General features: G+C 36.6%; 1 pseudogene; it reads left to right on the top strand.

Moving 5' to 3' along the window:
* The first annotated feature begins 18,453 nt into the window (after positions 1–18,453).
* On the top strand, positions 18,454–19,455 carry LOC113915861 (annotated as a pseudogene).
* Positions 19,456–27,670: the final 8,215 nt, after the last annotated feature.

Here is a 27,670-nt window from a genome sequence, read left to right on the forward strand (position 1 = left end):
TTGTCATTGTTGCTGAGATAATTAATACAGTTGGATGATCTTGAATATGTTGCTTACCCTCACTAGGCTTTAGATCTCTTATTTGCTATTAAAGTTGTAATTTTTGCTGTGCCTGGTTCTCTCCACTTCTGAACACCTAGCACACCCTACCTTTCTTGCCCCTTTGTATGAAGTGTGGCCAGGTGACTGGTTTTGGCCAGCAAAATATGAATAGAAGTATATGCAATACATTGGAGCAGAAATTTTAAGTGTCAGCATGCAATCTACCACATTTCTTTCTGAACTTGGCAATAATGAAAGCATATATTGAAACGGTGCCCCTGTCAGCCTAAAACTCTAAGTAACTAGAATGAGCAGAGCCCCTGGTCAACAAGAATGGATGTACAGCATTTATTATTTTAATCCACTGAGACTTGTTTGTAATGCAGTATAATCTAGCCTATGGTGGTTTACTCATAGTGAGTACAACTTTCAAAATACTAATTAGAAAAAAAAATTCATGGAAGCAACCTCTGATCTGCTGTATTTGGGATATAAGATGTGTAATGGCATTAACAAAAGAAATAATTTTGAGAAAAAGAAAGGAGCACTTTTGCAGCTTGGACCCCAATCAGAAAGCTATTTTCCCAATCAAATGTTCAAAACACCTCTCCCAAGTATAGTACAGTAAAGGACACAGCACATAAAAAGCCCACATTGGTCAGGGCAGAGAACAAGAGGATGCTATGTGAGTATATACACTAGAAGTGAGAATTCTAGCAAACTTAAAGAAGAAAGCAATCATCTCTAACAATTCACGAAAGTGATAAAGGGTGCACTTTGAGTACATCCACTGTAGAGACTGAAAATAAGAGCCCAGGTAAAAAACTGTGACATCACAGTATCGAAGGGAGTAGAACAAAACCACTTCAGAGGCTGAATGAAATCAAGAGAACAAAAAGGTATTCAAACAAGATCAGAATCAAATTTTTAGAAAATGGCTTTCATGTCTCTTAAATTAGAAATTCTATCAGAACCCTAAGATATACTAATTATAGTTGTTGTTTATAATCAGCCTTCATTCCATCACATAATACAGGATTTCTTTTGCCATCTTCAAAAAGGCACACATTAAGGAAACCTGTAGCTACTATAAGTACAATCAGACACCTACCTTGAATGGGATCTAGATACCTTCTAATGGCTAATTCAAGGTTATAGTGCCCAGAGTAAGCAAACCATAAAAAAAATCAGCACCAGGTACACAGTACTGCTCTATTGGTTTTATTTCTGTCTATACAGTACATGTCATGAAACCAATGGCCTCTAAAGCACTTGTCAAATATAGAGTGAGGTGAATCTATATCTCACTATGAACTATTCCTGCAACAAAACATATTAGGAGTCTTACCTCACAGATTATATATTTACAATTGTTTTAGCTTGGTTTAGTGTCTAATGCCATCTTGGTTACTACATTCTGTCTGCTAGCCACAAAACTCTGTATTAACTTGAAATGCCAGCCTTGTAATTATTTAAAAAAAAAGTGATATATTATGACACAGAACTCCAGTGAACTCCACGTAAGAAATGTGGAACTCTTATAAAGATTTTTAAAAATCAAGGACTACCAGTACTTGTCTAGAAAATGGTCATTATTCCTTTTTATTCATAATAATTGCTACTCCTTACTGAGTGTGTTACTATGTCCATGTTCAAATAGCTAGAAAATGGCAAGGCTGAAATGTAAGGACTTTTTAACAAAAAAGAATGTATTCTTTTCTTCATTCCACACTGCCTCTATTTAATTAAGCAAGGATCATTAAAAGATTGTCTTGCAATCTTACAAATATTATATTGTGTCTTATATCCCTTCCCTTATTCTCAGCCAATTCTAACTGTTGCAGTAGACTTTGTTTTTGTGTCCTTGGTTTTAGGCTTTTTACTCACAGTCTTCCATTCTTGGTTTTGTCAACAATAATTTTTTAAATATCCTTTTTAGGCCAGACATTTTTCTAACCTCTGGAGTCTCAAAGATGGTCCCTAGTCTCAATGATTTTAGAATCTGGTGAAAATATTCACTATCTGGTAAAGCTAAAATACAGGCTTCTTTCACTATTGTCAGAGTGTGTGTAATTGTTAGAAACATCCACTTTAATTTTCATAAATCCATGAGACCACTGGAGTCACTGAGAGTTGGGGGACCAGGTGAGGAAATTCACCAAAATTGGTTGAATTTGCAGGATTCCAGGGTTCCCATAAACCACGAAGAATGTGTGGTAGGGAAAATGTAAGTAGAGAGTAGGATGTGAAATTCCACTTATAGGTAAATTTCTATGAATTTTGACTTTTAATATATAAAATTGAATATAAATACCTTTTCCATTTGTAAAGGGGAGAGTATTGGGTACTTTTCAGTGTAGCTTTCCAAGGCTCAAAAGAAAATTATAGACATATATTGTGTGTATAAAAAATTATGGAGAGAAAAGTAATAACTTTCAAGTAGGATAAATATGAGTTATACCTGTGAGGGGGGAATGACTAATAAATTTTACGCCTCCATGAAACATGTACTCCCTTATTTTACTATGGATGTCTAGGATATGAGTTTCTCTCAAGGTTCTCAGAACACATTTTCAATAATCTCTGAGGTCTTTTGGGTCTTCTTTCTTTTTTTTAACTGAAAGCATAAAATGAAGACAGAGAAAGAGCAAGTGCATGGAGTTTCAAGGGTTACAGAATGATGCATGCTCTATCAAGTGTCTGTTTCTATAGTTGTCAGTGGGATTGGGAGCAAGAAATCTCATAAACACCTTTTGAGTGCCCCTGTTTAAACCATTTAATAATAGAACTAGATTTAAGCTTCATATTTATAGAAGACATTGACAATTTTTATTAACATAGAAGAAAATAATCAGGAGAGGGAGAAGTCTAAGGACTATGTCCATTGTGGAAGAGTTGATAAACTGAATATTTTTAGTTTTGAGAAGACAAACAAAGCACTGCCAGGTAGCAGGGACAGGAAAACTTCATTTATATTATTCCAGGAGATTAGTTGAGAATTAACATGTAGAAAATACAAGGATCTGAATAAGAATCTGAAAACAAGGCAATGGAGAAAAAACTCTTTCTTAGGTGGGGAAAAACCCTTCACTTAAAGTACTTTAAAAAGTGTACAACCAAGTGGCCCTTCACTTAGGGTATTTTAAAAAGTGGTACATACCTCACCAAATTTAGAAAACACTTTTGTTGAGTATGGACCAGGAACTGTGCTATGTCAGCATCATATGAATAGTGTCATTTAGTACTAACAATAACTTTAAGATCAAAACTACTGTTACATCTATTTTTCCAGGTAAGGAAATCAAGTTTAAAAAATATTTTTATAACCTTTTTGACAATATTAACACAAAGAAGGAGTGAAGGAATGGAAGGAATTACAATAGTGCAAAGTTTCTGTATAATATTAAAATCAAATTGGTATTGATCCAGACAAGAATTTTAGAATTCAATACTGTTATTTTGGAGCTCATTTGTTAAGGGAATGTAAGTTTATAATTGTATGTCTTCCTAATTAATTGCTTTCTTTATCCTTATGTCTTTCCTGGTCTCTAGTTTCATTTTTTCTCTTAAGCACTTTGTCTCATATTAATATGGTCATTTCAGCTCTCTTGTTTACTATTTGCATGCTATAACTTTTTTCATTCTTTCTTTTGATTTGTGGCTTTGAATTTAAAGTGTGTCTCCTGTAGAAATATATAGTTGAATCATTTTTCTTTTTATTTATTTTGTCAATCTGTGTCTTTTGATTAGAGTGTGTACTGCATTTGTTTTAATGTCACTAATGGTAAAGTTGGATTTATGTGTACCATGTTGGTATTTGTTTTCTTTATATATTATGTTTTATTTTATTCCTCTATTTCTCTATTACTACATTCTTTTTCAAAAATAGACATTTTCTAGTATATCATTTTAATTTCCTTATTGCTTCTTTTATTGTATTTTTTAGTTATTTTGTTATTTGTTGCATCAGAGATTATACTTAATAACTTCAAAAATAACAGTATTGAATGGAGAAAGGGACCCTTCAACAAAACCATCTCCAGTACCCCACTTTTCAATGATGAATAGAACTAGGTAGAGTATCAGGAAGAAAACAGAAAACTGTACAACACTATAAAACAATTAGATCTAAGTAACCTATAAAATACCTCTCAACAGTAGCAGAATACTCATTCCACTCAAGTATACATGGAACATTCTCCACAACAGGCCATATGTTAGACCACAATCAAGTCTCAATAAATTTAAAAGAATTTAAATCATACAAAGTATGCTTCTCAACTATGATGGAATAAAATTAGCAATCAGTTACAAGAGGAAATTTGGGAAACTTGCAAATACATAGAATTAAACACCCTCCTAAAAAAATAGCAGGGCAAAAAAGAAATTACAAGGCAAATTAGAAAATACTTTAAAGTGAATGAAAAAATAAACAAAACATTACTAATATTTGCGGATGCCACTAACAATGTGCCTAAAGGAAAAGTTACAGATATAAATGCCTATAGCAAAAAAAAGTTTTCAGGGGCGCCTGGGTGGCTCAGTTGTTAAGTGTCTGACTTTGGCTCAGGTCATAATCCCAGGGTCCTGGGATCGAGCCCCACATCAGGCTCCCTGCTTGGCGGGAAGCCTGCTTCTCCCTCTCCCACTCCCCCTGCTTGTGTTCCTGATCTCACTATCTCTGTCAAATAAACAAAATCTTTTAAGTAAAAAGTTTTCAAATAAATAATAACAGACTTTCACCTTAAGAAGCTAGAAAAAGAAGAGCAAACTAAAACCAAAGCAAGTGGAAGCAAGGAAATAATAAAGAATAGAGAAGAAATAAATGAGATAGAAAATAGGAAAAAAAAGCAATAGAAAAAAATCAATAAAACCAAATTTACTTGAAAACATCAAGTCATTAGCTAAACTGACCAAGCAAAAAGTGAGATTAAATTATTAAGATATGGAATAAAAGGGACATCATTTCCAAACTTACAGAAATTTTTTAAAAGGGTATTAAAAGGGAATGCTACAAACAACAGTACACTAACAAATTTGATAACCTAGAGGAAATGAACAAATGCCTGGGAAGATACAAACTATGAAAACTGACTCCAGGAAAAACCAGAAAACCATGATAGACCTATAACAAGCAAAAAGGACTTAAAAAGTCCCACAGAGAAAAGACCAGACTCAGATGGCTTCACTTGTTAAACTGTTTTAAGAATTAATATCAATTCTTCATAAACTCTTCCAAATAACAGATGATGAAACACTTCCCAATACATTCTATTTGACCACATTACCATGACACCAAAACCAAAGAAATTGTGACAAAAGAATGACCTTTATGAATATAAATGTAAAATCCTCAACAAAATAGCAGCAAACCAAATCGAGTAACATAAAAAAAGAAAAGAGATTATATACCATGATTAAGTAGTATTTATCACAGGAGTGAAAAGTTGGTTCCACAAATGAAAATCAATCAATATGATATATCACATTAACACAATAAAGAACAAAAAGCATGTGATCATCTCGATAGATGAAGAAAAAGTACATGACACAATTCAATACCTTTTCATGATAAAAACACAACAAACTTGAAACAGAAGGGAGGTTCCTTAACTGGATAAAGGCCATCTACAAAATGTAAACAGTTAATATCATACTTAATCATGATAATTATGTTTTCCTTCCAAGAACAGGAACAAGATAAAGACGTCCATTCACACTTCTATTCTATACTGTAGTGGAGGTTCTAGCTATGGTAATTAGGCAAGAAAAAGAAATAAAAGTCATTCAGATTAAAATGAAAGAAGTTAAATGACCTCCATTCACAGATAACAATCTTATATTTAGAAAATCCTAAAAAATCCACACACAAAAAAGAAGTGTAGCAAGGTTACAGGATACAAGTTTAATATACAGAATCAGTTATATGTCTATACACTAGCAATACATAATCTGAAAAAGAAAACAACTCTATTACAACAGTGACAAAGAATAAAATACTTAGGAATAGATTTAACAAGAATGTATAACACTTTTACACTGAAAAATACAAAACATCATTGAAAAAAATTAAAGAAAAAATAAATAAATGGAAAGACATCATATGTTGTTCCTGGAATGAAAGACTTATTATTAATATAGTAATACTTCCCAAATTAATCTAGATTCAGTGCAATCCTTACCTCAATGTCAGTTGCCCTTTTTGCAAAAATTGGTGAGATGATTTTAAAATTCATATGGCTTCAAGGGACCCAGAATAGTCAAAACAATCTCTAAAAGGAAGGATAAAGTTGGAAGATTCACACTTATAATTTCAAAAGTTTACTACAAAGTTCCAGTGATTAATCACTGTGGTACTAGCATAAGGATAGACATATAGATCAATTGAATGGAATTGTAAATCCAGACATATGCTTTCCTTTTATAGTCAATTGATTTTCACAAGGGTGTCAAAGCAATTCAACTGGCAAAAAAAGCGCACCTTTTTTAAAAAACTGATTTATTTATGTATTTATTTGAAACAGACAGTGTGAGCAGGGGGAGGAATGGAGGGAGAAGGACAAGCAGACTCTGTGAGCACAGAGCCAGACGCAGGGCTGGATCCCATGACCCAGAGATCACCACCTGAGCCAAATATCAAGAGTCAGATGCTCAAGGGACTGAGCCACCCAGGCACCCCAAAAATAGTCTTTTTATAAAAAAAAGAATTCTGAGCCAACTGGATATCTACATGCGTAAGAATGCAGTTGGATCCTATCTCATACTATATATAAACATTAACTCAAAATGGATCACAGAATTAAATGTAAAATCTATAACAATAAGACTCTTACAAATAAACATAGAAGTAAAACTTAATGACCTTGGATTAGACAATGATTTCCTAGATGTGACATCAAAAGCACAAGCAACAAAAAATTGATAAATTATACTTAATCAAAATTAAAACATTTTGTGCTTCAAAGTCCAAGAAAAATGAAAAAATACACTGAATGAGAGAAATATTTGCAAATCATTTATGTCATAAGGGATTTGTACTCAGAATATTGAAAGAATCTTTACAAGTCAACAACAAAAATATAATCAATCCAATTTAAAAATAAACAAAATATTTCAAAAATATTTCTGAATTTATACAAGTAGCCAAATAAGTACAGGAAAAGGTACACAACATCACCAGCCATTAGAGAAATGCAAATCAAAACCACAACAAGGTATCAGTTCACACACATACTAGGATGGCTCTAATAAAAAAGAAAGACAACAAGTGTTAGTGAGGGTGTAGAATAATTAGAACCCTCATACAACCCTGGTAGAAATATAAAATTACACACTTTGGAAAATGGTTAATAAATTCCTCAAAACTAAACAGAGTTACCATCTGATCCAGCAATTACACTACTAAATATATAACCAAGTCAACAAAAACTTGCACAGGAATGTCACAGCAGTGATTCATGATAATCAGAAAGTTGAAACAATCCAAAATGCCCATCAGCTGATCAATGAATAAATGAAATGGGCCATATACAAATAAGGGAATATTATTCAGTAACAAAAAGGAGTGAAATACTGACACACATTACAATGTGGATGAACTTGAAAACTTGATGCTACATAAAAGTAAGTCTGCAGGGTAGGGGAAAATGGAGAGAACTGCCAGTAGGCATGGGCTTTCTCTTTGCAGTGATGAAAATACTCTAAAATTAGATGGTGATGATGCTTGCACAACTGTGTGAATATACACTTTAAAGGGTGGGTTTTACATGTGAATTTACCTCAACAAAGTATTATTTTTAAAGTTTTTAATAAATAAAAAGACAGCTGGATTTCCAAAAAAATGCCCAAGTCATCAGCTAAAAGGCAAAGAAGCTGGGAAATACAATATTTTTATTCTAAAGCCTCTCTAATAACCACTTTACTATGCTGTAGGCATCTCTAAGTAGTAAATTGGAAAAGATCACCAATAAGATGTACTCCATCCCTAAAATTCCTCAGTTCTATGGTTTATTGCAGAGAGGCTGTGGAGGTTTATACCCTACTGATTCAGAACAAAGTGGGTACTAGGAAGAACAGATCCCAGTGACTTTCAAGTAAAATCAGAATTAAGAGCTAACTCTGAACTCATAGTATGAGAATCATGCCTCCAGAACACACTGGCAAGTAGTTCTCAGCTTAAAAGAAAATACCTCTCCTCTCCCAGAAACAAATTCCCTCCAGTATGTAAGACCGGCCACTATTGACCTAGCTCCTCTGCCCCTACCTTAATCACCAGTACCCTACTTTTCAACATTCTGCATACTATCAGCCTTTGCAAACAAAATTCCCTACCCCATCAAACACTTCTACAGTCTTCCTCATAAAAATATTTCCATGATTCCAGATAAACTTATTATATTCAATAATCAAGCTAATCAACAGGTCAAGTAGTATAAACTGAGTTGTCCAATTAATATTTTCCAAATGTAAAATTTGTAAGGCACAGATTTCTACAATTCTACAGAACAGAGAACAGAAATACGAAAAGCTGGTAAGAGGGGAAGGACATTTGAATATTTGCAGGCCTCTGCCAGATATTTATTGCATATTTATTAGATTCAGTATACTGAAAAGCACAGGTGTTTCAGTTCTTAGAATGAGGCAAACACAGAAACAATAATTTTCAGAGTCTGGAGAGACCTTAGAAATCATTCAAACCAACCTCCATATTTTCCAGGCTAGAAAAGTGCAGGGCTAAGAAGAAAACAGATATGACTAGCTTACACATTTTGCGGCAGATGTGCAACTTGAATGCATGTTTCTTGATTCGTGGACCAGTTGTCCTCTTGCAGTTTTAGTTCCCATGGCTTCAGAGCAACTGTGAATTGTTTGAGAAATGTGTCCTTTTTTTAACAACCCCAACTATGCAAACTATAAGTACAGTCCTGATGAGGAAGTTTAAATTACTCCTCTTGACCCTCTAAATTGCTCCAATACAACCCCAGCATCACGGAATCTGTTTTCCTATTAGACTCAGATCGTTCTCTAAATGTAATACTACGAAGGTAGGTTAACTGTCTCAAAGACATGACTCATTGGAAGATGAACACTGAGTAATGTCCTTTACCTAAAACCAAGAACTCAACATTGTAGATGATTCAAGAGAATAAGAGTTTCTTCACCATTATGCCCTCATGCATTTCTCTTCTGTTCCTCTTTGCTGTTTTTAAATTCCTTTCCATTTCCCCTTGCCTTATTTCCACTCTCTGCTCAAAAGGTCCAAGTATATAGCAGAGAGAGTAAATCAGACTGAATATTCCCTCTGCTCCCCGCAAAGACTCTCTCTATTCTCCCCACCCAAAGTATGTGAACAAGTTTCTCACTCACTGCCAGCTTTCCATTAGTTCAATCATTGATTTTAAGCTTCTAGTTCTCTGTATATAAATACAGTCCTCTCACAACTTTTCATAAAATAAAAATCTAGCAATGGGGGTGAAGAGCACTGACATTCTGATCATCTATTATAATAGTAATATTTTGGGTTTTTTTTTTAATTTTAAACAAGCCGCAGTTTGGAAAAGCAATGTGTTTTGTTTATCATGTCAAGTTCTTATGAAAGTATTTGAGTTGGATTTCATCCAAAATCTATAATTCACCATGTTATGCATAATTTTGCTGTCATATGGCCGCAAATTTTGACACTTATTTTGCCAGAAAACACAGGTATGAATATGAAAGAGGCCCCCTCAGAGATTTACTGCTTAATATCCCACTAGGTCCCCAGTCTTTCACTGTCAAAGCTCAGCCATCCATTATTTTCCAAGCAGATTTTTTCACCCTTTGTTTCTGCTCAGATTTGCCTAAAAATCACCCTTTGAAAGATCCATAGGCTACTTTTAATTGTTGTTATTTCAAATCCTTCAATAATAAATGCCATCAACTGTTCTGGATAAAGATTTTCATAGCAGAAAATAAATATAGATAATTTTATAATTCCCTTAAAATGGTAATAGTTGTATATATTAACAATAAAACTTTTTATTATTCCAATTTTATTATTATCACAATTTCAACAAAAATCACTCCTTCTCTTCCTGCTTATCTGCCTCAAAATTCCTTGTCTCAGGTACACAAGAGTCATTATTGAAAGAAAAAATGAGTACTTTTCTGACCTAAGAACTATTAAAATTTAAATAAATCCAAAATTCAGCATTTTCTGGGTTAAATTAGTGCACTACTTCAGTATCTGCAATTCAAATAAGTCCTCTGAGAAATTGGCCTCCACAACCAGTGACGTGCTGCTGAACTGAACAGATCTCCAAAATATCCTAACAGATTTCTTTCTTTCATTGTAGAATTGTTTCCATCTGGTGCTTAGATATTAAACCTGGAATATGTAAAGGCTCTCCCCTCTCACCCTGTTTGACTTCCAAATGCTGGCAAATAATTTGCATTGTCAATGAACTGAGGACTAAAATTTTGAACTTAACTGTGTAGTTATAAGATGTACAATTTAAAGTGATAGATCTTTGAAGTAATGAATTTTTTCTTTTCATTTTGAGAAATGGAAATTTGAAGGGTTTGCAGAATATTCTAACCCAATCCATCTTTGCTTGAAAAAAATAATAAACCTTTTCTTAATTTTCTTCCCAAGTTCAGAAGTTCGAAATATGAATTTATGAACAGCACTATAGGCCAGTCTTTGTATGTATGTATATATTCATAACAGAATAGGAGCATCTAAAAACTCTTGTACTTATTTGTTCAGATAGATATTTAGATGCATACATGCAGAAGTTTCCAAAATCCTGGGTCCATGGACAATAATTTCTTCATGAGAATTTTAAAGATCCTTACAGTAATAAAAAATGTCTGACTTTTAAGACTGGCAACATTTTTCATAGCATCTTAATTGGAAAGCACAGAGTTACTTCTAAGAAACCTAATTGCTTCCAGAAATGTTTAAACCACTAGGGGAATGTTTATATGAAATGAGCAGCAGTCACAGGAGTGAATAAACCAGTTCTCTGCACTGCATGTTGCAGTGTAAAGACCTAGGAGCACACATGGAGAGTTATAAGAGAACCATGTGCAAGACACAATCATTTTGTTCCATCTCTTTCTTCTTGTCATTAGTCTTGCAACTTCTACCCATCCCTCTTCAACTAACAGTGGATCTCACACATCTTCCAGAGCACACAGTTATCCAGTTCTCTTGTCCAAATCTTCACACTTCACACCTGTCCACCCTTCACTGTTCTTTTCTTTTTGATGCCCCATCAAACTTTCTTCACATTGTCTCTTACTTAACTGCTTCCTTTTTTTTTTTAAGATTTTATTTATTTGAGAAAGAGAGTGAGTGAGAGAGAGAGCACAAGCCAGGGGGAAAGGCAGAGGGAGAAGCAGACTCCCGCTGAGCAGTGAGCCTGATGCAGGACTAGATCCCAGGACCCTGGGATCATGACCTGAGCCAAAGGCAGCCACTTAAAAGACTGAGCCACCCAGGCACCGTTAACTGCTTCCTTTAATCTCTTTCTCTTACATTTGATCTGCCTTGATCTCCTGGAATATTTTCTGATGCATTTCTCCATTTCAAGTCCATTTCATAGCTCGTTAAAAATATAACTGAGTTCCTGCATAGCACTTGAAACTAATTACCATTTTCTGTTCAGTGTGCTGCTCACATTTAACTTTAAAAAAAAAAAAAATTGAGGAGACACTCGGGAAAGGAACTGATACAACTTTGGGGAAGTACAGTTAAGAATGTTTTGCTGATAAGTATATAACTACTTGACTGATTCTAACAAACATTTGTGGGAATATTTTATTTTTTTAAGATTTTATTTATTTGACAGAGAGAGAGAGACAGCGAGAGAGGGAACACAAGCAGGGGAAGTGGGAGAGGGAGAAGCAGGCTTCCCGCTGAGCAGGGAGCCCAATGTGGGACTCGATCCCAGGACCCTGGGATCATGACCGGAGCCGAAGGCAGACGCTTAATAACTGAGTCACCCAGGTGCCTCTGTGAGAATCTTTTAAAGCAATTTTGTTCAGCCAGATTTCAAAATGCCATGCAATGAATTTCTATAGTTTCCTGCCATGCAAAATATCGTAGTACAAATTTAGAGCTAATAGAACTAATCTTCTAGGACAGACATTCTAAAAATATTGTATATGCTTTAAAACAAAATCTGAGCAATACCCAAAATACTCATTGCAGTTGGCAACATATGAGCATTATAGAAAATCACAACGTGTTCTTCTGGCTACACACAACAAACACAAAATATCTATGCTAATAAGGAATTGATGTAATGGTTTTGTGTCTTCATCTATTCAGAAAGGAGAAACAAAGGGGAATTTAGTTTCATCTGATGAAAAATTGCATTTTCTTTGCTTCCCTTTTCCCTTCCTCTCTCCATCTGCCCTCCACTTTACCCTCCATTCCTTTAAGATTTCTCCATTTGTATTATAGAGGCACAGATTCAGAGGAGGGGTGGCGTCTGATATTTCGGGTGGTCTTAATAAAGCCTTAGTCTTTGGCTAACCTCTCCTTAGACTGGAAAGTGGCCAAGAGTTTCCAATACTAAGGAAGAGTCACTTTGAAAAACTCTGTATGTATGTTGAAGTGCATGTCAATATGTTTGCTCTGATTTAAGCAACAAAACTGAACAACCGGGCCTTGTCAGCCAAAGCAACAACTATTTCTCCCAAACTTAAAACACATCCTTGTGTAAGTTATGGTTCTTATTTGGTTTTTGTGTTCATTTATTTCAGTTTCTTGTTTGACATCTCCCACCAGTTAAGCCAGGAAACGCATGGCAGTGCTTCAAAAAATAACTCCACCCCACATTTATTTTTTAATTTGTTCTGATTCTTTACTCTTTTAAACTCACAAAGTTTCATGGAATAAGTGCCCAAAGAAGATAGTATTTGTTTTTTTATTTTTAAGTACAGTTTTAGAAACCATATGTAAAATCTCCCTTGCAACTCCTCCTTTTGATTAGAAAATTATATTAGATTCATATTTGAAAAGTCAGTTGTATATTTTAATTAAAGGGAGAAATAAAAAGTCTTTTTCCCTAAAGCAGGCTTACAAAGAATGGAGAAGTTATTTCTCCCAATAATGACTCAACAAATGAGGTTTTAGTCCCCTGAATTAGGGTAAAGATTAGGAGGAAAAAACCATCCATACAGTGAGCATTTATTTATCACGGACTTTGAAAGTGCCTATCTTTTTGGTACTTGGCAACAGATAGTAAAACTATCCACAAGGATTAAAAAAAGGCAACATTATTTCAATAAAAATAGCCAAATTGTTGCCAGACAACAAAGTAGCAAATTCATCTAGGCTCATTGGTGCATGTCTTGACTTTCCAAATGAAACCTTGCATCAAAGGAAAAGTTTGAGCACCTTCCTATAAGATCAATCAAAACTAAACTAAAATTGATACAACTTTTGTTACAAATTTCCACCATTCTAATCTAACTCCTAAGAGCAATCTTATTTTGCTTGATTGCAGTTGAGTCAGAAGAAGGAAAGGGGATATTTAGAATGTAGAGTTTGTAATACAACACTGGTTTTGTTTATTAAGCACTTTTCTCTAAAAAGAATATCAAAACTTTGTAAACTTGATCGGACTGGTACTGGAAAAAGTAAACAACACTATCAAATAATGATAACATTTTATCCAGGTTAGCTCAAACAGATAAGCCTTGCTTTTAAGTGAAAAATTCCATGGAAACTGATGTACAAAAGAAGGGAGCATCTCAAGTTCACACTAGAAAGGTCACTGGCAGAGATCAACTTCGTAGTATTTAGTGTATCTATCCTGGAACAAAATAAGGCTAAGCTGATTGAGCAGGGATTTGAGCCTACAAAGGAGTAAGTCCAGGTATTACAGATTAATGTTTAAAGAACTACATTCCTTATTTTCAACATTCTCCTTATATTTTTTGAGTTCTTGAATAACTTAAAGAACTCCATAACCCAGACCACCTTCAAAATGATAATGTATAAGAAACCCCCCAAATAATCAATCCTCTTTGAATGTGCCTCTGTTCCATAAGAATGTGAGAATTAGATTTCTCCAGAAAGTGAGAAACCTATTTTCAATGATGATGACTTTTATTTTCTTTTTTTTTAATATTTTATTTATTTGACAGAGAGAGCATGAGCAGAGGGGAGGAACAAGGGCAGTGGGAGAAGCAGGCTCCCTACTGAGCAGGGAGCCTGTTGTGGGACTCGATCCTGGGACCTCAGGATAATAACCTGCGCCAAAGGCATATGCTTAACAGACTGAGCCACCCAGCCACCCAGGCACATTCCTTATTTTTAATTGAGAAAGGGACAAAGAGCTAACTTTGAATTTGAAGTTTGACAAGTGTGGATTTTGAAGATATCTTTTTATCCTGAGACTATTTAGAAGAATGCTAATAGTTAATAGTGACTAACATTGACTCTGTTTCAATATGGTAGATTGAGCACATGTATCTAATTACAATATTTTCTGAAGCCCCACTAAAACTATAGTAAAGTATTTAGTAAAGCATTTTTTTAAAAAAATACTTTATTGAGTTATAATTGACATACAAAAAACTGCACATATTTAGTGTATACTACCTCATGAGTTTGAAGACAAGCATATATAACTATGAACTCATCACCATAATCAATCTCATAAACATATCATCACCTCCAAAAGTTTCCTCCCACCCTACTTATTTGTGTGTGTATGTGTGTGATAAGAAGACTTAATGAGATATCATCTCATACCCAGATGTATGGTTATTACCAAAATCACAAAAGATAACAAGTGTTGGTAACAATGTGGTGAAAGAGAACTCTTGTACACTGCTGATGGTTATATAAATTGGTATAGCCTTTATGGAAAACAGTATGAAAGTTTCCTCAGAAAAATGAAAAAATGAACTACCATATGACCCATCAATCCTATTTCTGTGTGTATAATCAAATGAAATAAAATCACTATCTCAAGATATCTACACTCCCATGTTTTTTGCAGCATTATTCACAGTAGACCTATGGAAGCAAACTATGTAGCCATCAACTGATGAATGGATAAAGAAAATGTGATATGTTTGCACAGTGTGATATTATTCTGCCTTAAAACAGAAGGAAATCCTGCCATTTGTGACAACATGGATGAACCTTAAGGACATCAGGCTAAGTGAAATAAGCCAGAGAGAGAAAGACAAATACTGTATGATCTCACTTATATGTGGAATCGAAAATAGTCAAACTCATAGAAGCAGAGAGTAAAATGGTAGTTATTAGGGGTTGAGGATGTGGGGGAAACGGGGAGATGTTGGTCAAAGGGTACAAACTCTCAGCTATAAGATGAATAAGTTCTGGAAATCTACTACAGTTAGTGATAATGTATATTTGAAATTTGCTAAGATTTCTTATCCAAAAAGGGGGGAGTAACTGTACGAAGTGTTGGATATGTTAGTTAGTTTGATTATAGTAATCATTTCACAGTATATACATATATCAAATCACACTGGATATCTTAAATATGTCTAGTATAAGTTAATAATACCTCTATAAAACTGAGAAAATATATATCACACATTCAAAAACCAGGAAAATATGACTCAGAATGAGAAAATCAATCAATCAATATAAACTGAACCAAAGCTGCTACAAGTGTTAGAATTAGCAGATAAGTACATTAGAAATGTTACTATAAATATATTCCAGGGGTGCCTGGATGGCTCAGTTGGTTAAGTGACTGCCTTCGGCTTAGGTCATGATCCTGGAGTCCCGGGATCAAGTCCCACGTTGGGCTCCCTGCTCGGCAGGGAGTCTGCTTCTCCCTCTGACCCTCCCCCCTCATGCTCTCTCTCTCTCATTCTCTCTCTCAAATAAATAAATAAATATATTCCACATGTCCAAAAGTTAAGACATGGAAGATTTTTTTTTAAACCCAAATCAAACTTTAAAGATAAAAACTACATTGTTCAAGGTGAAAAAAATCTCTGAATAAGATTAGTGGTAATTAGGCACCGCAGGAGAAAAAGAGTAGTGAACTTAAAGAGAAAATAACAGAAACTATCCAAAATGAAACATGGATAGAAAAATGAAATAACTCCCCCCCCCAAAAAAATGAATACATAGCATCATTGTGAACTGTGAGACAACTTCAAGCAACCCAAGATTTGTGCACTTAGAGTCTTCCATGGAGAAAAGAACAAGAAGGGAAAGCAAAAAATATTTGAAGAAATAACCTCCAAAACTTTCCAAATGTGATGAGAACTATAAACTTCCAGTCCAAAGAACTCAGTGAACTGTAAGCACAAGAAACAAAGAGGGGCACCCAGGTGGCTCAGTAGGTTATGTGTCTGCCTTCAGCTCAGGTCATGATCTCAGGGTCCTGGGATCAAGCCCATGTCAGGCTCTCCGGGGAGCAGGGAATCTGTTTCTCCCTCTCCCTCTGCCCCTACTCACTCCCCACGCTTGTATGCTTTCTCTCTTCTCTCAGATAAATAAATGAAATCTTGAAGGAAGGAAGGAAGGAAGGAAGGAAGGAAGGAAGGAAGGAAGGAAGGAAGGAAGGAAGGAAGAAAGGAAAAAAGAAAGAAAGAAAGAAAGAAAAAAACATGCCAGGGTATATAATAATAAAATTGCTTAAAATCAGTGATAAAAACAAAGTCTTAAAAGCAGCCCCCTAAAAATAAACATGTAATATACAGACATAAAGATGTGAAAATGACAACAGATTTCTAGTTGGATGCAATGCAAGAAGGAACACAATGGAGCAATATGTCGAGAGTACTAAGAGGAAAAAAATGCCAAACACACACACACACACACACACACACACACACACACACACACACACACACACAAAAGTAGGGGCACCTGGGTGGCTCGGTTGGTTAAGCATCTGCATCAGCTCAGGTCATGATCCCAGGGTCCTGGGACTGAGCACCCTGCTCAGAAGGGAGTCTGCTTCTCCCTCTGCCTCTACCCACCCGTTTGTGCTCTCTCTCTTTCAAATAATTAAATATTTTTTTAAAACTGTAGAACTTTATACCTAGAGAAAACATCTTTGAAAAATGAAGTCAAAATATTTTTTCAGACATATAATAGCAAAATTTATCATCAACATACTCACAAAAAATTACATTGAAAAACTCTAATATTTAAAAGCTAAGAAATACTTTTAAATAATCCATGGCTCTAAAAAAGAAAAAAGTAGAAAGAGAAATTAGAATGTATTTTGAACAGAATGAAAATACAATTATTATGGGTTAGACTGTACCACCCCAAAAAATTATGTTCAAGTTCTAAACCCCCAGGATCTCAGAATGTATGTGACCTTATTTGAAAATGGAGTCATTATAGATATAATTAGTTAACTCAAGAAGATGAGGTTAATACTGGAAAAGGTGAACCGTAATCTAAAATGACTGGTGCCCTTACAAGAAGAGACACACAAAGAAAGAACATCACATGATGACAGACACAGAGATGAGTACAATGCACCTTCAAGCCAAGGTACACCAAGAATTACTGCTGCCATGAAAAGCTGGGAAGGGTCAAGGAAGATTGTACCGAGAGTCCCAGAGGGAGCATGGCCTTGCTGACACCTTGATTCCGGACTTCTGGCCTCTAGAACTGTGAGAGAATAAAATTTCTATTGTATAAAGCCACGCAGTTTATGACATTTTGGTACGACAGCCCTATAAAACTAATATATCAAAACATGTGGGATGCCACTAAAAAACAGTACCTAGGGAAAAATATAAAGCGCTTACTTAATACTTACACTGGAAAATAGGAATCAACTCAAGTCAATGACATCAGTTTCCAAAGTAGAAAGAGGAAATAAAATAAATATCAGAGCATAAATTATCTAGAATTCAGAAAATTAAAAAAAAAACAATGAAACCAAAAAATGGTTCTTTAATAACATCAATAAAATTGACATACATTCTAGCTAGACTACTAGAAAAAATAAATAAAAGAGAGGTGACACTAGTTACCAAACTCAGGAATAAGGGAAGTAACAGAACTATAGATTCTATGAATATTTAAAAGATAGTAAGGGAACACTATAAACATATTTATGGCAATAAATTCAGCAACTTAGATGAAATGGATAAATTCCTTGAAAGATACAACTACTAATGCCTACATAAGAAATAAAATACTATCTATGAAAAATATTTAATTGTAGTTAACTTTCCCACACACAGAAAAAATCCAGGTACAAATAGTTTGACAGACCATTTCTCCCAAAATTCAGGGAAAAAATAATACCAATTCTACACATATGCTTCCAAAAAAATTAAAAAGAAATAAATAATTCACAAATAATTCTATAATGCCAGAATCACCATGACATCATAACCAGACAGGGACAGCCCGCTCGCATGGCAGCCTCTGGTGCCCCCACCACCTCTGCCATGCCCAACATCGTGCTCTTCAGCAGCAGCTTGCACCAGGACCTGTCCCAGCGCATGGCCGACTGGCTGGGCCTGGAGCTGGGCAACGTGGTCACTAAGAAGTTCAGCAACCAGGAGACCAATGATGAGATCAGTGAAAGCGGGAAGGGCGAAGATGTCTAGAACATCCAGAGTAGCTGTGGAGAAATCGACAACAACCAGATGGAACTCCTTGTCATGATCAATGCCTACAAAATCTTGTCATCATCCAGGGTGACTGCTGTGATCCCATTTTCCATACTCCTTACAAGATAAAAAGGACAAAAGTTGTGCTCTGATTTCTGCGAAACTTGTGGCCCCTATGCTCTTGCTGGGGCAGATCACATCATCACCGTGGACCTGCATGCCTCTCAGATCCAGGGATTCTTTGAGATACCAGTAGATAATCTGTCCACGGAGCCTGCAGTCCTGCAGTGGATTCGGGAGAACATTGCCAAGTGGAGGAACGGTATTATCATTTACCTGATGCCAGGGGAGCTAAAATGGACATATCAATTGCAGTGAATGTGGGTGAATGTGGAATTTCCCTTGATTCACAAAGAGAGTCAGAAAGCAAATGAAGTGGACCAGATGGTTCTGGTGGGCCATGTGAAGGACCGCATGGCTGTCCTCACAGAGGACATGGCTGACACATGTAGCTGCCATGCTGCTGACAAGCTCCTCTCCGGAGCCACCAAAGTTTATGCTATTCTAACCCATGGGATCTTCTCTAGGACAGCTATTTCCAGCATAAATAATGCTGCCTTTGAGGCTGTTGTCACAAACACCATTCCACAAGGGGACAAAATGAGACTCTGTTCCAAGATTCAGGTTACTGATATCTCTATGATCTTGGCAGAGGCAATCCCAAGGACACACAACGATAAATCTATTTTACCTGTTCAGTTACATCCTGCTATAGATCCCAGATGTGAAGTGTGGAGCAAGCTTTCGCTGGCTTCTGAATTGCATGTGTTTATCTGACTTTTTAGTTTTAGGACTCAGCAACTATAGGATAAGGCAAAAGCATCTGATCTTTGTATACTCCAGGATCCACTATCTCCCCCTTCTCAAGCTCAAGACCATTTATTTCCAGTTTGTGGAGAGGGTAGTGGTTATTTGATCTTTCATTAGTGAGAATAATTCATCATCCTGACTTGTTCTGATAGGTGACCTTTTTCTTTGGTCTGTCAGTACTTTGAGGCCACAACTTTCAAGTATATAATTCCATTGCAGAAGTTCATAGTTTATATATTTTGAGGGTGCCAAAGGTGACTTCAGATTAAAGCCTTCTGTGTAAATAATGATAATGCCAAAGGACATTTGGGTAAAACCCTGTATACAGAATTAGACTTTACTTCTGAGTGAACCTTAGAAAATCAATAATACCTTGAATTTTTATTTTTATTTTTTTAGGAAGCACGTTTCAAATAAACCATTGTTGTTGTGCTTAATTTGGCCAAATTTTATGTAGCTTAAGATGGTCACTGACACGTTTACTTTCTGATAAAAATTAGACACATCAGAGACAATGCAGTTCACTATTTTTTATTGTCACTTCTAAAAAATATGTTATAACTATCACATTTACCTGAAATATCATGTTCTAAAATTCCAAAATTATGTTCAGCAATATATCTGACTGAGAAAGTATCTGGAGGCAGACTCTGCAGGCCCACTGGTGGCACTCACTCCACCGTCCCAAGCAGACAGTTCTTTGAGCAGCAACTCCTGTCCTGCCATCTTGCTTTACCACCTATTTTTAGCTCTAGCTTTTACTTTGCCTTTTTTCCAATAATTTCATGTTGTGGATTTCCACAAAAAGAAAGACTCCCCTAAATCCCCTCAATTTACTAGTCTGATCATTATTTTGTTTCTGACATAACAAAAAAGTGAATTTTTGTGAGTGCCCCCAAATTCTTTTTTAAACATTACTTCCTTAGTTTTGATTTAATATTCTTTTCCCTTTTGTAATCAGAAGTAGCAAGTCTCCTAGGCAACTGATTATTTTAACGTTTTAAAACTGTTACATGAAAAATGTGGGTAAGAAAGGCCTCCCAAAAAAAGTACAAATTAGTAAGCACTAGTTTTTCCTCCATCAAGATAATGTTCAAATGATGGCCAAGAGTAACCATAGAGGCGAAGATTGCTTTATTAACAAGATGGCCCTTGACAACATCCTCCTCATTGAGGTGCCTACCTGCCTGTGGCCGAAGGCAAGCACTGACTCCCTGTGAGTTTTATCATATCCACATTGGCTCTGAATTCTTCAGCCCCCAAAGAAGAGAATTTGCCTGCACAAAGCCTTGGAATATTAACAATCTCTAGTTTCTGCTGAATCTTAGAACTTGAATAGAGGAAATTCTCTGATCTAAATTCTGTAGGCAGAAAAATCAAATCTTTAAGTCACTAACAAACTTGAACAGCAATCTTTAAGGTTTCAAACTTCACTACAGCAGAGATTTAAGTTAAAAAGTATCACTTTCATCTTTGTAAAAATGAGCACTCTGCTATACCTTAAAATTGCTTTTGAAAAAAAAAAAATGGTATTGTAGCCTGGTAGAGTCAGCATACAAATTGACTATATCTAGAAAGAGTTGACATGAGTATGTAAAGAGCCTATTTAGTTAGATTACATAATTTTTAGTTTTGATAAATGAGTGATATCTATTTCTTGGGATTTCTATGCACAGACAAATGAAAATGTAGTAATAAACATGCAGAGGTAGACAGCCTTGGCATACATGTTCGCATGACTGAAAAAAGTTTATTTAGAGGTAAACATTTCATGTTAAGATTAAACCTAAGATATAGAGCTAGTTGTAAGATAATCTTCAGATTAAAAAAATAGAAAAATCTACATTATCATTGTCTGAATTAAGAATTGACTGTTTCTATCATTTAACCTCACTTTTTATTTTCAAGTATTTCTGATATATTAACTAATTAGACTACACTTGGCCATATACAGAGGCAGTGTAGACCTTAACTATTTGATGGTTTCAGTTTTATTTTTTTTTAATTTCAAAGTTTTTTTTATTATGTTCAGTTAGCCACTGTATAGTACATAATCAGCTCCTGATGCAAGTTCAATGATTCATCAGCCAAGCACAACACCCAGTGCTCATCACGGCACGTGCCCTCCTCAACACCCATCACCCTGTGATGGTTTCAGTTTTAAAAAATATGAAGAAGGCAGCCTCGGGAACAGCCCAATTCTAGAACTTGCATATCCCTTGCTGATTGTGTGGGAATAATTAAATGAAACACCAAATATATTGGTCCCATCTAACTCTGCTGAATGGAGATGGACTCACATACCCACCAAAAAGGGGAGCCAGAGACATACAGATATACCAAAGCTGCTCATTCTCCAACTTAAATAATATTAATCAACTTAGAGATATTCATATTACAACTTTCTTTTTTAGATGTCAACTAGATTAGGAATATATTATTTGCAGTGCTTGTATTGGTTTAGAATATAAGGTTTTAAGATCATCCAACACTGTACTAAAACATTTCAATAAAACCATGCTACTTCTTTCTTTAAAAAAAAACACACAAAGACATTGCAAGAAAATAAAACTACCCAATATTCCCCATTAATGTTTTTTTAAATTCTAATTAAGTTTTAAGAAAAAGTATCTGTCACTATACAAAAAGGATAATACACTATGATTAAGAAGGATTCATCCCAGAAAGGATTAGCTTAACATCTGAAAACCAGTCAATGTAATGATCATATTAACAAACTACAAAAGAAAAAGTACATGATCAATTCAATACATGCAGAAAAATCATTTGAATAGATCACTTTCTACTGCTAATAAAAACTGCAGAAAACAATAGAAGGAAACTTCCTCAACCTGATAAAGAGAATCTATGAAAAATCCAAGCTAACATCATACTTAATTATGGCAAACTGAATGCTATACCCCCAAATTAGGGAGAAGACAAGGTTGTCCACTCCCAGCTCTTCTATTCAATATTGTATTAAGAGTTTCTAGTCATGGCAGTAAGGGAAGAAAGAGAAATAAAAGCCATCAGATTAGAAAGGAGGAAAGAAAACTGTCTTTATTCACAGACATTACATGTAACTGTTTAGAAAATCCTTTGAAATAGAAGATGGTGATGTAGAAAGACCCTGAACTCATTCCTTCCCATGAACACACTGAATCTACAACTACATGTAGAACAATTGCCTCTGAAAAAGACCTGAGAACTAGCTGAACAGTTGCTTCACATCAAAGGAGAAAAGGGTCATATCAAGGTGGATAGGGGAGGCTAAGACACTGTCTTGCCAAAAATGTACTGCCCCGGCATATGAACCCATAATCGGGAGGGATCTCACAAACCGAGCTTCTCCCAGAGGAATGAAGATTTGTAATCTACATCAAGCACTCCAACTCTTGAGACCTGTATCTGAGAGATAATTCTCAGACCTGGGGATCTGTAGCAAACTGAAAGACTGCTCTTTAAGGACTCATCTAGAGACTCACTTGACCCAGGGCCCATTGCAAAGGCAGCAGTTTGGAAAGTACCTAGAATATACATAAAGGAGATTCATTTGCTAATCTTAAAGCTTCAACTGGAAGGGCAGAGACCTGTTGGGATTCTCTCCAAGGATGGAGACACTGGTGTGCACCATTTTTGCATTCTCCCTCTACCTAGCCATAGCCAGTAGGCATATGCCATCCCTGTGCTCTCCCCTGACTCACTAAAAGTGGCACAGTGAGGGGCACCTGGGTGATTCAGTCATTAAGCATCTGCTTTCGGCTTGGGTCATGATCCCAGGGTCCTGGGATCAAGCCCTGTGCTGTGCTCCCTGCTCAGCAGGAAGCCTGCTTCTCCCTCTCCCACTCGCCCTGCTTGTGTTCCCTCTCTCACTGTCTCTCTCTCTGTCAAATAAATAAATAAAATCTTTAAAGAAGAGTGGCACAGTGCCAGTGTCTTATAACCCAGTTTTTAGAGTGGATTCCAGGAGATGCCTCCTGAGCACTTGGCTCTAGAGGCTACAGGGGCTTGCATTCTTGAGTCCCAAGGGACTGTATCAATCAGAGACAGTTCTTGGCAGACTAACACTCCCGGGGCACTGTACAGATCAATAACTGAAACACCCCATCTTTCTGAGAAGGAGACCTATTGGTCTCCCCAGGAGCACTGGCCTGATGAGCAGGCTCCTGGTCTAGCATACTCCTAAAGGCCTACATAGGTACTCTCAGGGAAAGGAGGCCAATGGATGCAGCCTTTGTACTCTTTCTCTGCCTCACTCCAGCTTGCCTGTATCCCAGGAAGGAGCTTATACTCCTGTCTGGCACCTTGGTTTTGCTGCCAGAGAACACCACTTATCATCTGGCTCTGAAGGCGAGCAGGCCTTACGTTTGTGCATCCCACAAGATTATAACCAACCGAGTAAGAGTTTGCAAAGAGCTACTGCCCTTAGGGCACAGCAAGAAGCAACAGACTAGGAGCTGAGTCTCTCTGTGAAAAAATACATATAAGCTTATCATCGTAACTGCAGCCTAAAAAGTAGGCTTCAAATTAAATACATATCTAAGAGTTGACTATAAACCTTTCAAGAGACCCAGAGAGGCAGGCACTATCTTTATGTTCTCCCTCTACCACATTTCAGAGCACCAATATCTCTTGGAAGGGAGCTCTTGTGTCTGGTGTCCCAGCTTTTACATCTGGTACCCTAGTATTTGAGTCTGCCATACAGGAGATGCTCCTTGATCACCTGATTCTGATGGCCAAGAGAGCTTGAAGTCCTAGGTCCCACGGGACTATAACAATCAGAGAGACGTTCTTGGCACGCCACCACCCCCAGAGTGCTACACAGCCAGCAGACTAAATCACACTCCCAGACTTTCTCTGAAAGAGGTCTGTTTATCTAGTCCTGGAGCCTAGTCTGAGAGCAAGGCTTCAAGTTTGCCTTGAGGCTAGAGAGGTACTCTCAGAAAATGTAGACCAGGAGACATCATCTTTATACTCTCTCTCTGCCTCACTATAGCTCACCTGTACCTCCCAGAAAGGGGCCTATACACTTCTCTGGAGCCCAGTTTTTGCAAGGGTTGCAAAGGGGACAGCACCTGATCTCCTAATCTCGAAGCCAGCAGGATCTACAATGACAGTCCCGCAGGACTGTATATATTACATATTTTAAAAGCTGCTGCCTAAGTAAGGGTCTGGCTTCCAATTGACCTGAAACTAGATGCTGGTACATCCTCAACAACTGAAGCTATTAAAAATAAATCAGGCTGCTTAGACAATGACAAAGGTTCAAGAAACAACCAAAAGTTAGGGCAAGGTTAAATAATAAGGTTCATATTCTATAGGAGTGCACTCCCGAAGGACTAGGAAAAATAGCTGTTTCACCTAATACATAGAAAAAAATAAAATAAAAAAGTCAAGTAAAATGAAGAAACAGAGAACAACTGTTTAGAACATATGTTCTAAACAAAAGAATAAGATAAAACCTCAGGAAAAAACCTTAATGAAATATGCAATAAGTAATTCACCTAAAAAAGAGTTCAAAGTAACAGTCATAAAGATGCTCACCAAACTTGGAAGAAGAATGGATAAAAACAGTGAAAACTTCAACAAAAAGAAAATATAAGAATATAGCAAAAAGAACTCACAGAACTGAAGAATATAATAAATGAATTGAAAAATACGCAAGAGAGATTCAACAAGATATTAGAGGAAGCAGAAGAAAGGATCAGTAATCTCAAAAACAGGACAGTGGAACTCATCCAAGCAGAAAAAAAAAAATAATTTTAAAAAGTAATGATAGGGAGGAGCAAGATGGTAGAGGAGTAGGAGACCTAAATTTTGTCTGGTCCCAAGAATTCAGCTAGATAGGGATCAACCATTCTGAACACCTATGAACTCAACAGGAGATCGAAGAAAAGAATAGCAGCAACTCTCTGAACAGAAAAGCGACCACTTTCTGGAAGGTAGGACATGTGGAGAAGTGAATCTGAGGCGATATTCAGGAAGATAGACGGCGGGGGAGGGGACCTCCGTGGGCCACTTAGGGCAAGTGATACATCAGCAGAGCACAAAATCGGAACTTTTAGAAGTCTGCTCTGCTGATAGACGTCGTTCCAGTGGCTAAGCGGGGGTGGGGGGGTGGGGGGTGGAACTCTGACTCGGACAGTGTGGTCTCATGACCCTCAGGGTCACAGAAAGACCGGGGTGCCTGAGTGCGACAGAGCTCCCAGTTATCAGAGCAGGGAAGCCGGCTGCAAACACGGAGCCGAGGAGTGGGCTCTCAGCTCGGAGTTACCATAAACCGTGATCCACAGCACAGTCAGGCCACTGCTCTTCCAGCAGGGACCCAACAAGCAGCAGATCCAGGGAGATTCCCCTTCCTCCCCTGTGAGGAGCGACGCGGGAGCACACCACATCAATCATCTGGGTTTGGAGACTCCACACAGGGTCATGTGCCAGAGATAGAAATGCTCAGTCACAGGCCAGGTGAGCACGGAGTGTGGCTGGAGACCGGGGAGATGGCAGTGATTGACTGCCTTTCTCTGGGGGCTGAGGAGTGGGGCCCCCAGTTCTCAGCTCCTCCGGGTCAGAGATTGGGAGGCTGCCATTTTCACTCTCATCCTCCAAAGCCCTACAGAAAGCTTGCAGGGAACAAAAGCTCCCAAGAGCAAACTGGAGCGGAATACTTACCCGGCCCGGTAAGGGCGGGGCAATTCTGCCTCCGGCAAAGACATTTCAGAACCACTGCGACAGGCCCCGGCCCCCAGAAGATTAGCAAGAACAGCCAGCCAAGACCAAGCTTACCAATCAATAAGAAGGGCAGAACACCAGCACTAGGGTAATAGTGCACATAGAATTAATGGCTTCCCCCCCCCCCCGATTCTTTAGTCTTTCCAGGTTAATTTTTTTAATTTTCTTTTTTTTCTTTTTCTTTTTTTTTTATTTTTTGAATTTCTCTTTTTCCCTTTTTCAACCAACGTCTTATCAATCCCTTTTTTAAAAAATCTTTTTTGTTTTTCATTTTTAGGGTCATATTCTATACCTCCATTGTAGTTAACCTTATTTTCCGTATATATATATATATATATATATATATATATATATATATATATATATATATATATATAAGTTGTACTCTCTTTAAAATTTTGGGATACAGATTCTTCTAACAGACCAAAATATACCCTAAATCTCTAGCATATGGATTTGTTCTAGTCTCCTGCCTGATCACATTCTCTCCCCTTTTTTTTTAAATCCTCTTCTTTTTTTTTCAAACAACTTCTTATCAATCCCTTTTATAAAACCTTTTATAATTTTCATCTTTACAGTCATATTCTATCCCTTCATCATATTTACCCTTATTTTTATACATATATAAGTTTTTCTCTCTTTAAAATTTTGGGAGGCACTTTCTCTTAACAGATCAAAATACACCCAAAATCTAGTGTGTGGCACTAATCTATGCACCAGCCTGATCGTATTGGATCATATTGTGTTTGTTTGTTTCTTTTTATCTTTTTATTTTTTTTTCTTTCTTTCCCTTTCTTTTCCACCGGTTTCAGGGCTCTCCTGATTTGTTTAGTGTATATTTTTCTGGGGACGTTGTTACCCTGTTAGCATTTTGTTCTCTCATTCATCTATTCTCCTCTGGACAAAATGACAAGACAGAAAAAATCACCTCAACAAAAAGAACAAGAGGCAGTACCGACTGCCAGGGACCTAACCAATACAGACATTAGTAAGATGTCAGAACTAGAATTCAGAATGACGATTTTAAAGATACTAGCTGGGCTTGAAAAAAGCATGGAAGATATGAGAGAAACTGTTTCTGGAGAAATAAAAGAACTAAAATCTAAACAAACCAAAATCAAAAAGGCTATTAATGAGGTTCAATCAGAAATGGAGGCTCTAACTGCTAGGATAAATGAGGCAGAAGAGAGAATTAGTGATATAGAAGACCAAATGATGGAAAATAAAGAAGCTGAGAAAGAGATAAACAACTACTGGATATGAGGGCAGAATTGGAGAGACAAGTGATACCATAAGACAAAACAATATTAGAATAATTGGTATCTGAGAAGAAGAAAGAGAGAGAGGGGCAGAAGCTATATTGGTGCAAATTATAGCAGAGAACTTCCCTAATTTGGGGAAGGAAACAGGCATCAAAATCCAGGAGGCACAGAGAATCCCCCTCAAAATCAAT

This window comes from Zalophus californianus, chromosome 1 (genome assembly GCF_009762305.2).
Source record: "Zalophus californianus isolate mZalCal1 chromosome 1, mZalCal1.pri.v2, whole genome shotgun sequence".
In the NCBI taxonomy this organism is placed as follows: Eukaryota; Metazoa; Chordata; class Mammalia; order Carnivora; family Otariidae; genus Zalophus; species Zalophus californianus.